We start from the raw sequence: 12,965 nt of genomic DNA on the forward strand, positions 1-12,965 counted from the left end.
GAAGCGCTTCACCTGATTTGCCTTCCTGAGGAAGGATCTGCTGTTGCACGGGGTTGAAGTTACGGCTGTGTTTAAATGTATGACTGTGTTGAAGCCTGCGTGTATGTCATGACGTTATCTCTGACTGCAGTCATTAATAACAGTGCTTTGAAGCTGGAGTGAGCTCACCAGAGCAGAGAGGTGATGGCAATATATTTAGTGGGAATAGAAAGTGAAATATTGGAAAGAAGGTGAGGTGGAAAGGAAGAAACAAGGACGGGTGATCAGTGCAAAGGCTGAGTGTGAAAATTTCAGGGAAGAGGAGTGAACAGTTCAGGGCAATAGGAATAACTGAAGGTGATGACAGCAGGATAATGAAAAGGATGGCAGAGAAAGGAAGAAGGCTCTAGAGCAGAAGATAAGGAGGAGAAGAGCTGTAGAAATGTTGCAACTATAAGGCAGTGACGGTTCCCTCGAGTATCATGGTTCTGAAATATCTTTCCTCTGCTCTGTTCAGAATCAACACGTTTGTGTATGCTAAGTATAAAAAGAGTGTTTATGTAGTGCATCACACTCTCGTCTTACAGACTTGACTATTTTCCAGCAACTTTTTTTTTTTTGGACAGGAAGCTCACAATAAGTGAAAAACTACCTCATTCACAGCAGGAGGAGAGAGAATCACATCTAGCAAATGCACAGGTATGAAAGAATCTTTAAAAACACTGAAACTAAAAGTGTAAGATAGATTCTCTAACAAAAATACTTAGCTCTCTGTAAGTAATGACAGTAATGAATTGCTGTCAGGTAAGAATAATGCCAGAATAAACCAGTTTGAGATGGGAATGAAGTCAGTGGTCAATCAATGGGTTATCTATTCGGAAATAATTTATAATTTTAAACTAATTTTCATTTCCCTAAAAAACCTAATTTTCATTAATTTAATTTAAGAAAATACTGAGGGGTGTGGTGAATCTGAAATGTGATTGAATATTTTGCTTTCTGTGTCTTTGTTAAAGTTGAATTGGGCATGTGTGTGAAACAGAAAGAGAGTGTATTGTTGGTCTTTCTTACAAATACTTAGTTGTTTCGTGGTTTCTCTGTCTACAAAGGAATAGTTGCCAAAAGCCCAGTACTCATCTGTGCCTTATAGCATGCAAGATGTGCAGGATGGAGGGAAATACACGCTTAGGTAAGGAAGCATGTTTTGTTTTAGTTTGTTCTCACTTAATTTGCTCTTGTGAGGACTGTGTGACATCTGTGGAGACTAAAATCTTTTTATTTTTTATTTTTTTTTAAGTAGGAATGAGTTAAAGAAACTATAATGTTTTAAGTGTGAAATGTTACCTTAGAGTTTGTTGAAGACATCTTAGTGAACTGGAACTCTGAACATTTAAATGATATCTTAGTCTTAATTTTTTAATCCTGGATGTGTTTGGGCAACAGTTCTGAAAAAACAGCCCAGGTGTGTGACCTAGCATACCCAGATGCATACAGATACTTATGTATGTGAGAGTAGACCTTAGTTTCAGTAACCTTTAATGTCGTCTTAATAAAGCACAAGTATTTTGCACCATTTAGCCTAAAATTCAGTATTTAGTAAAACCCTCTAAATACCTAACCCCTCCTAATAGAAATCTGATTTTCATGATTACCTTGATTGGTGATAATAAGATACTTTTGAGTGGCAGACTGTGTCTTATATAACCTTCATATCTGATTGCAGGGTTCTTCCTTAGTGAAAGAGAAAACACTTCATTATAAAATAGTGCCTTTATTTTGCAGTAGGAGGTTTAGTTTTACTTCAATAATCAAGTACAGTAGGAAATCATATTTCTTTAGGGGATTCATAAAATCAAGGGTATACTTTTAAAGGTATTTATTTGCAAATATCGTATCTTTAAATGACTTTGCCCAAGAAGAAGCAGAAGTCCAGGGTAGCAACAAAATCGGTGAATACTGTTAGTATTTTATCACAAGCTTCAAGAACTCCTCAAGGCATCAAGTTTAGAAAAAAGAGTGAGAGAGATTATGGGGAGGATATTTATTATTGCAAGCTGCAAAGTCAAGAGGGACTGCTAAATGCTCTTAGAGTCATAATAGCCTATCTTGTGTTAATTCTAGCCTGAAGCTCTGTGACTCTTTATGTGCAGAGATAATGGGGGGTAAAACTGTATTTTTAGTTTAGCAGCAGATTCCTCCAAACCTTGGAAAATAAATTAAGGAGCTTTGCAAAGTAAAAATGATTTGGGCATTGAAAGAATTCCCAGCAATAAAATAAAAGACTTCTTACCCTTTGTAGTTAAAGGATCCTGTATATTTGCAGCTGATAGTCATTTTGATTGAATATTGCCTCAGTAACATGTTTTCAGATAATTTGGTTTTAAACTTAATCTGCTGATCCCTAAGGGAAGTCCCTTTTGGTAGTGTTCTTATTATTGGCACTTCTTATGTGTACATGCATTCTGAAGAAGTTGTTAAATTTCACTAAGCTGGAATTCACTGCATGTTAAGATTTTACTAGAAAAGAGCTGTTTTAAATAGATTCGGAGTTGAGAACATGCAATGTGTTTAACCTGAAATGACGTACACAAGGAGCTATTCTGAAATAATGCGTTATAAGCTGAATTTCCTGGGTTTAAAATGATTACTGTTCATTGTTTGTGTTATACTATAATACAGGAACAAGACTGTTTTAGGTAGGGGTGATATAAATGCGGAACAAAAACATGCACTCTATTTCCCAGAGAAAATACTGTCCTGATGAAATAAGTAATAATATGTGAACACCAACAGAGTGCACAGTGTAAGGAAACCAGAAACTTCCTTGTGTAGCCTCGCACACTGACCATGTATAGGTGTTAGGGTAAAGTGATGTTACCTTGGCCTGACACCTGTCCTCAGTCAGTATCTGGGGCTACACAAGGAAATTTCCTACGAAAGAAGATAGCTTTGTGGTTGCTTGTGAAGAAGACCTTCCAACACCAACGAGTAGCAAAGACAGAAGATGCTTGTCAGAAGCGAGCTTGGCAATTGGTTGCTAAAAGTGAGCATCACTGAGAACTGAAGGAAGGAGTCACTTCACAGTGAATATGAGATCACATGGAGACTAGGCATAGACCAGGGAAGGGCTTGGATAGAGACATATGTTTTGTTTGCAGTGAATAACTGGGGAAAGCAGCTGGAAGGAGGCATGAAAATGACAGTCATCAAAGCAGCGAACTAAGGAGATCATCTTTTCCAAAATATTTTGAATAGCTGTAAAAAGAGCTATATTGGATTTGACAGAGGCATAAAGCAAACTGTTATAGTTGTCTTGAATCATAATAATGAGTATCAGGGCTAAAGCTTCAACTTTGTGACTCGATAAGAAAGACTGGTCAAGCAGAACTGTCCTACAAGAGGAGATAGTGAGATTTCATGCAGCCTAAACGATGAGGATCTGGAGGTAACCGCTCACCACCTGGAATAATGGAGAGGGAGGTGGTGGTGGTGATCATATGGATTAGGAAGAGGAGATGGTTAGAAGCACTGGGTTGGTTAAAGATTAGGAACACTGTCACGTGGAGCTAAATATCTATAAGCTAATGCCAGAAAGAGTGGCTGACGTTTCAGTTCAAACAGGAAGAGGCAAGTCTGGAGTAGAGGCAGAGCTATGAGTTACAGAATAAGCGTAATAGTGGAGATTTTGTACTAGCACGTGAGAGTCTCCAGAAACAGAATAGAGACAGAAAAAAAAAATCAAGGACAGAGCCTTGTGAAAATGAAATAGTGGTTCCCTAATATATAAAATTCTATTTTATGAACATTTTTATAATTATTTGGTTATTTTTATGAAGGGGTCTCTTTTGAAAAGCTTGATAAAGTCGAAGTACTGATTTTAATATTAAATTATTTTATCCTAAAGTGCATAATATTGCAATTTCTTCTTGACTGCTTAAGGGAGGAAGAATTATGAGAATTCTGCTATACTTTAAAACATTTATTATTCAATCTTTTGATAGTCGCCAGAAGCAGCAAACATTTATTTAGCGGAGTTATGATGTTCTTCCTTCCACGTGAAAACAAAGTAATCTTAATATTTTAGAAAAAATTAAAGTTTCTTGTAAGTGCATAAGGAATGCAAAATATATCTTAATACTGGAAGTGTCAAATCAAGGACTTCTCATCTGGGTCTCTTTGTTACTGATTTATGTGGTCGCTGGTGCTCCGAGTGCTTGTCACTACACTGTCCTTTGAGAATAGCTATAGCTATCTAATGGTCCAATCCAACAAAAAATATGTTCAGTTCCTGTATCGCAAAGGTGTACATAAAACTGAAAGTCACTAGAATCTGCTCCCAAAGCATATACTGCTAGAAAGCCTGATATATTTTAAATTGCGTTGGGCCCTGAAGTGTTATAAAAAATGGCTTATTCTTTTTTTTTTTTTCCTAGCTTTATGACCAACAAGGCAACAGCGAGCAGTTTATTGCAGACTGTTGTTTATGCCTTGCAAGAGTGCCTCCTAGTAGGCCCACGTGCGTGCTTTGTTTTCAGCACCAACTGCAGAAGCAATTTGGAATCTCATTTGGTTTTAGTCGAATCTGTTTTCCTTGCTTGTGTGAGAATCAGTACTGAAAAAATTAAACTTGGACCAATGTTGTTTTCACTATTTAGAAAGGCGTTGCATTTATTTTAGATTAGTTCAAATTATGTATTCTTACATCATGCTAACAATTTCTTTTTTTTAATCTCTTTAACACCATCTTCACTGTGTTCTGTTGCCATGAAACATTCAGGCCATTTTTGGGGAGGGGGAGAGCTCATGTGTGAATGAGGATTCAGTTTTACAAAGCCAAGTAGGACATTTGGCCACATAAATTTCAGTGAGAATTTGTATATATAATCCCTTTATATGTTACTGAGACACTTCATTGGTAAGCAAAGTAACTTGAACTCACACGCAAGGATCTGTAACAGGCTTGGAGACGCATCCATCCCTGAGGCAAGCAACGTCGAGCAGAAGCTTCAGCCTCTCCTTTCATTCTCTGCCTGTACAACTGGCCCAGCCTCCTGGCCTGAGGCTTTGGATCTAGTTAGATTCCTATTCCGAGGACTTGTCTGGCTTACCCTTTAAATTTGATCTGAAAAAACGTATTTTCAGGGTAACTCACTTTTCTTAGCTTGGATCAAGTTCTTGAAGTGACTAACCTAGCAACTGTTTGCTTGTGAAATAGGATTGCTAAGTTAAGTTACTCCTGGATTCCGATAGGGCCACCGTTGCCAAAGACGTTAGTGTGGCACTTAGGCAACTTAGTCCCACTTTACAGGAAGAGTGTGAAGCACAGTTGGCTTTGGTGTCCCAGTTCAGCAAAGTTCTGAACTGCTTGTGCAGTTGGTTCGTTCAGTGGGAAAGTCCTTTCAGCAGGAGTTGCTCCAGTTTTGGCAATGAGTCAGAGACATGACTATTCTGCTGAGAAAGAAGACTTGAAGTGCATTTATTTTTGCAGTTTTGTACAGTGTGCAGCAGCTGTAGCAGGCTGAAATCTTAGCCTGTGGAGCAGAGGGAAGACAAAGTTTACTGTATGTTCTCTCTGTTGCCCGGGAGAGCTGAGTTCCTCAAAGTAGTAGGGGTCCTGTGACTGTGGGAAATGCAGCTCACTGGGAAGTCAGGGAACAGCAGCTCTCTGAGATATGCCTCTTTGGCAACAGGACTGGTTTTTGATTGGAAGCACTCCTGGGAATTACTGCTGTTTGGTTAGCAGAAGCAGTGCCTGTACAATGATGTGTTTTACGTGACGGTGACAGAATCTGACAACTGGCTGTTTTGCTCGTAGTTCTGCTAACTACATCATTTAATAAATGTTTTTTTTTTGTTATTAATTGTCTAGTTAGAACTTCTGAAATTTGCAAAATTAGCTAAATTGCAAATTGGTGGATTTGGCTCTTGCTGCAGCATCAGTTACAGCTGGTTCTTGTGTTCATTGTTGCCATTCGCGTTTGTGGAATGCTTTGATAAAAGGAATGAAGAGACAGGATGATCTTGTGCTTTCCTCTGGTACAGAAATAGATGAGACAAGTACACCAGTTTTGTCTCACTAATAAATAGCTTCCAGAAATATAGTGGTCTATGAGGGAATAGGGCTGATTGACTCATTCATTGTGAATAATTTAGCCTGAAAAATTTGCATTTTTGTAGAAGTATTATCCATGGAGAATTTACATTCATCTATTTGTTATTCATAACCTTTCATTTAATAGTTTATGAGTTGCTGTCTTTGAGTTTTTGAAGAGTGCTCAGTTCACTGTTTTGTTACTCATGATGAGTGATAGTCTTCAAAGTCACCTGACTGGGTCCTCACTGGAGCGCTGAAACTTGTAAAGACAGCATGATTATAGCCTGTCTGTGGCTCTTTGTGGTCACGTGAGAATATGACTATTCTCTATGCAGACGCTCATTTGTCAATGTTTGTTGGGAAAGGAAAGGTCGAGGGGGCCAGCTGTTTAGACTTACAGTGTTTGTGAGTTCTGTTTCACAGTGTTTTTTTAATTCCAAGTCAGATCATGTGAAAGACCTTGTAATCTGGCTATCTTTTCACAGCAAATTCCTCTTCCTCTTGTGAGAAGTTAGTATAGAACTGGGAAGTGTGACATCTGTAGTTGCAGTTCCCAAGTATGAAGCAGTGCATGCAGAGATGACAGAGACTCCCTGAGCACAGCAGTGCAGGTGCCAGAAACACTATCTACGATAGCATGGTATTCTGCCAATACAAATTATATCAGGCTGCTAGTTTCAGGACTCTCTTGTGTATCTCTACTGACTTATGCTTTGTTTGTGTGTGTATATGTGTGTGTATAGATATGTATATAAAATAATGTATAGACATCTCGGTTTCACTCTTCTATTCATTTCTGCTCTGCTCTTGAGTGGCTTTGCACAGATCTGTTTCTTTCCTAACCTTCTCAGGATTGCTGTATTATTTTATTAGCCAGTGTTTTTGGAGTAGCGTGTGCGTGCTAACCATTCTTATGGAAAACCCAATAGGGAAATGCCAGGGTGTGTTAATGAGTGCCAGGAGGAATTAATGAAGTAATCATATAAGCAAATATACAAAATCCCTAAATGTTAGTTTTATGCATGCTTACAATAGATGGCAAAACTATAGGATGAGATGTAATCAAATAATTTATTAGGCACAGCTGGTTAACTGCTTACAGCAAAACAACCTGTAGCTTAATTGCTCCTTCTACTGCACTGGTTTTATGCATGTCCTTCTGGCCCCAATACCCAAAGTAGAAAACCCTGCCTTGGGCATCTCAAGAGTTGTGCAAAAAACAGTGGTTCATAACTCATCCATGTCAAATTAATGTTTTTGTCATGGGACATCGATGGCATAATGAAAGGAGAATAAGGGCATTAAGGAGAGTTAGTCCTTCAGTAGGACTTCCCATCTGAGTTTATTGACGTGCTAAATGAAAATAGATCCTTTTGCCTAAAAATTTATGATAATTTCTTAGGGGAAGAAATATGACCCTTGTTGTTTTTAAGTATTAATAATTGTATTTATTTCCATTGAAAATGGGATTGTTTTGCACAATTAGGAAGACAATAAGAAGCAGCCACATGCCATCAATGCTAAAATATCTTTTCCTTTGAGGTAGTTTTTTGACTAGTTCAATTATTTTATTCTGCAAAGTACTAAGTTAAAGGTCCTGACCTGTGTTCTAGAACGGCAACTCAGTATCTCCGTTTTATTTTCAGGATGCTCTCTTTTGTAGCCAGGTAGGTGAAGGATACTGATTCTTACAGAGTTACTTGCATGCTTGGAGCTCAGTTTGTGCAAAGCTAAGAAGCTGCTCTGGGTTCTTGATTGTAAATTAGAGAGCTGGAGAAATTACTTTGTTTAATCAATGAAGCAGTTTAAATGAAGTGCTGGATTTTCAAAATTATCTTCTTGACTTAGAAGCATGAGCCTGTTAGGATAGATGTTCAGTGACACAGGACTTGTCTCTGTTCAGGTTGTGTTCATTTACTGTATCAACACAAAGATAGCTATTCAGTCCTGTAGTGTAATGATAGATATTTGCTTATTCCTGTTTTGGAGAGGAAATAGGTGCTTTTATGGCTTTACCCATATCCTCATTAGGGAGGACATGGTTATCAGTTTAACTGTAGCCTTCACTGAAACAGTTAAATACTTCAGATTTTGTTAAGAGCACTGGTGTTAGCTACTGTTGAAAATGTGTGCATATATCTTTATATGTTCTGTCTTCATGGTTGGAAGGAGAAATTTCTCAAATAAATGAATACATGGAGGTGGAAATAAACCTTAACAAAATTCATTAGTGGCATAAGTTTATCAAGTAAAATACTGTAGTTTCCTTTGCCGTTTTGCTCTTTATGCAGTGCTCAATCCAGCAAGTCTGTACTAATGCTATGGAATTGCCAGGTTCTACTGCTTTGCAAATAAAGAAATGGAATTGGCACAGGAATTTCTTTTGCTGTTGAACGTTGTGATTGGACGTGAGCGGTTCTCCACCTGTCTTGCCTATTTGCTGTTCCCTACCCCTCTTCACATGACTTCTATATTGTTAAGGTGTATACCAAAGTTTACTCACTGTGCAGGCCATTTAGCAGCTTCTTCTCATGTGTCCTTCAGCTATCCCATAGCACGTGTGCCGTGGCAGGTGCTCCTGTTTCACTTTTTAAGTCATGTCGCAGATGTCGCTGTCTGCATTTCTCCCAACTCTAGAGGTGAGAAGCTGTGAACTCTACTGTATCTCAGTGCTTGTGCTTAAAACAACAACAAAAAAAAAAATTCCATATGTACTGTTTTGAAAGACACCTCTACCTTGGCAGAATTTAGCTGTATCCTTGGACGTTTGGTGAATTTCTAGTTTTCACTTATATGCATTTGAATGTAAGGAAAAAGAAACTGAAAATAGTTTTTCATTTGTAATTCTGGTGATCAAATCTTATTTAAACTGGTAAATGTGACTAATGTATTTTCAGTTAGTCATATATTTCCCTCTGCTAATTTCTGCCAAGATAAGTAACCAGATTCACTTTTTTTTTTTTTCTTCCGAGCAGTTTTATTTATTTATTTACTATTGTGGGCCCTTAACACAGTTTTATTCTGGTGGAGGCTGTGAAAATCTTTGTTTAGTTACCTGAAGAGCTGCTGTTTGAGTGATGTTGTTAGTAAAATCTAGGTATTCTAATATAACAGTTTCCTACAGGTTCTGTAGAGCCCTCAACAAATCCAAGGTCTACTTCTGACTGACCTTTCACAGACCTCTGAGAAAAATAAATTCTACAGTGGGCTTAGATTTGTTTTCCAGGTATCTACACTTCCCCAGTAAAATTCTTAAGATGACTTTGAATTGAAAAATGGTTGTAAACGATGGCTGGAGGGGGTTATTTTGTTGCAGACAATAACAAGCTGTCTGCATGTTGCGTATGTATTTTCTGCAAATAATTTACGACAACATCAAACAGGAAACGTTTTCCTTTGCACCATTGTGTTGAATCTTGGACCGTTCTTCTGTTTAAGCTGTATGTTGATGTAAATTTATAAAAGGTCTAAATCAATTTTTATTAAGCTGTAACAGTTGAGGGTGTTTCAGGGTGCATTATGATGGTCAGTATCTGATGCTTTCATCAGTTTTTGAGGTTCATAGTTTTTTGTCATTGTGTTAAGTTCTGTGAGTATTCTTTGAACAAAGATAATGTTTAGATATTATCTGTGGATTATAGTCTGATCTAGTTTTCTTCTACCTTCGCTTTACCATTTTATTTTATGTACAATGATATTGCAGACAGCTCTGCCTTTCTCTGATAGGATATAACCAATCACAAATTGTTGCAAGTCCCTCATCAGCTTTCTTCAGTGCTTGATCTTTTCTCCTATCATTCCGTATTGAAATAAATTGTGTTTTTTATTGATGGTTTCGTCAGTGAAGGATTTCAGGATTTCCCCAATAATGTCACTTGCAATTAGTTGAGAATTCTTTGTGCTTGCTTGCCTTCTCTCTCTTTCTTTTATCCATCCTCATTGACTCAGACTTTATTTCTCTGAAAAATGCAGTAGATGGTTGCAGCATCTGTTGCCCCATTAAAAGAACCAGAATCTGTTAGTGCTGATTCTTGTTACAAATGCATCTTATAATGCCCGAAATAGCTCTTCAGTTCAGCTTGAAGTTGCTGTTCTGTGTTGTGTTAGGTAGTCTTTCACAGAATGTTTTCTTGATGCTTTAGAGTTTTGTTTTTGCTCAGAAAATATATTAATTAGTAATAACACTGCTGATAATGATAGCTAGGAAAAGCAGTTAAAATGTCATTTCTTACCGGCGTTGGAGATGAGTTTCCCTCTACTTCATACTTTTCTTTTAGTTTTTTTTCTCATTATGTCACATTCCTCACTGTAAATAAATATTTTGTACAGACATTAAGGCTGACATTTTGAGAAGTATTTATGGATACGTGTATCACTGGAAACAGTGATACCCTGACTCTTATATGCCTTTGACGGTTCAGGCCTAAATTCTCAGGAGTCTGACTTTGAACTGACAGACGCTCTTTTCAGATGGTCCAGCTTCAATAAGGTCCATGAAGCCATACCTGAAACAGGTTATTGCAGACAGGGGAAATTATTTCCCAGTTTTTGTAAGTACTTTACCAGCATTTAGATTTCAAGAAAATATAGCCCATACATTTCTCAGAACCCTTAGTCGTTATTCCTATTTCCATTTTCTACATGGGGAGACTGTGATACAGAGGGAATGTTTATAGAGTGCTAAACGAAGGGTGCCTCCACTATATCTCAGCAACATTACATTAAAAATCACGTGAAAGGGGAATCAGACCTATTCCCTCTGTACATCAAGCCACTGTACACTGGAAAGGAGAGAAAAGACTAACATATACTCTAACCAGTGCTGAACAACAATCTCTGTGCTTAAGGACATTTAAAACTAGACCAGAGAAAACACTGGAAAGTAAACAGCAGCTAAAGGGAGCAATCTGCTGCTGGTAGGGGGATGGGACCACATGATTTTTTCCCCCTCTAGTGTGAATGAGTGTAGAAACAGTGCCATATATTCAGTGCACTAACATTTGCATTACAAATGCTGTGCTGGGTTTAGAGAAGAGCTAACAGATTGTCATTGCCCAGAGCACTGGCATTACAATGATTGCGCCAGTATAACACGGGTGTTAAACTTTTTTTTAACCCTTTTGCTGCTTTCACCCGACTTGAAACAGGGTGATTTGTCTGGATTTAGCCTTCCTAGACAAATGGGCATATTAATGGTTGCAGTGATCCAGTGTATCTGTTTTAATCAGAAGCATCTGAAATATTGCATGTCTGGATTTCCTCAGATATTGCAGAGCTCACCCCTCAGAGCACTGCAGAGATTCTGCACTATGCTGGTGGGAGGATGAAAGATTATGCAAGGTTCTTCGTACATTCACTGCTATTATTGTATTCCCTACAATTTTCTGAAAAATATAGGGAATAAAATTAACGTGCTTTTGTCATTTACACTGTTGTTAATAACGCTATTATCCACTTTAATTTCAGCTGCCCCAATTTAGACTGGCAGAAGTCGGAAGAGAGTTTGGTCCTCTGCTTACTTAGTGAATTCTCTATAAATGAGTAGATCTGGAAAAGGGTGATGGTTTCTTCTATGAATATTTTATTTAAAAACAAGTTCTTTCATCAGGGAAAAACACCCTAAATTTTATTTGTATTGAAGTCTCACAGCTGATTGAAAAACAGTGATTCTCACAATTTTTTAAACGTAGTTTTTGGACTTAGGTTTTGGTATCAAATTTATTAGTATCCCACAGGAGCAATAATATTGGGAAAGGAATAATGGGAGTTCTTGCAGGAAATCATGGGTGGTTCTTGACGTTCTCTTGATAAATATAGTCACAAAAATTGCATGTATGACATTTGGGTTTATTGAGCTGTTACTTGGTTATTCTTTCCTTTATCGTGGTCCTCTATTGTATAGACTTAATGCTTCAGAGATTTTTACTGGACAGTTCTTAGTATGTTCCAACCCACTTTAAAAAAAAAAAAAAAAAAGCAGGGGGGCAGAGCTGTGTACATATCAGATCTAAGTGTGCTTATGAAAGTTATTCATCACTTCAGCAAAACATTGCTGACAAATGCCAAAATGTTCCTGTTCATATCAGTATAAAAAGTCTTTATCAGAAGGAACTTTTCTTGCTAACGTAAAACAAGACCAAGCTATTCTGTGCTCTGTAGCAGTATATCAGGGTAACTAAAACAGCTCATGAATTAGCAAAGGAATTTCAATTTAAGCATTAGTGAATCCACTTCTCTTTATCATGAATGATATCATGTATCAATGGGAAAAGGTAATGATCTCAATTACAACTTGCAAAGCAAACAAAAGTATTTAAACTTTGTTGTTTAAAAGCAGCTACTTAGAGTGGTAGTCAAACAAATAATACATATTAGCATATTTGCATTCAAATTAAATTCCACTATTCTTCTGTATACTGAGGTCAATTCATATCTCTGTTTCAAGAAAACATAGCTTGAACAATCTGGTCTTTGCCAGGACAGCCTGTTAGCATTTTAAGTTATAACAGAATTTCAATTCCCTTAAAAATTACTGATAAATAAATCTCTTGTGCTTTTGGAAACTCCATCTCACAATCATCTCTGAAATAATAGTCATACTGCAGAAATGTTCCTGTTCAGAGGAAATGAATATTCTTCCATTTCTGAGACATATGTTGTATGAGGTGGAAGACCATTTCTTTCAATCTTGATTCGGTTTAAATACCGGCAGGTGTCATATCTTCTTTTACTCAAAGGTGTCATAGCATGGTTTTAAGCACTTGCTCCAGCTCAAGAACATGTAAGAAGGTCACAATTTTTCTACTTTTTACTTCTTTTATTTTTGTCCTTTAACCAGGAAGATCTGAGAAAATCTAGTTTTACCTCACCTGAGACATTAGTTCAGTTCTAG

The sequence above is a fragment of the Struthio camelus genome, chromosome 1 (genome assembly GCF_040807025.1).
Source record: "Struthio camelus isolate bStrCam1 chromosome 1, bStrCam1.hap1, whole genome shotgun sequence".
Classification (NCBI taxonomy): Eukaryota; Metazoa; Chordata; class Aves; order Struthioniformes; family Struthionidae; genus Struthio; species Struthio camelus.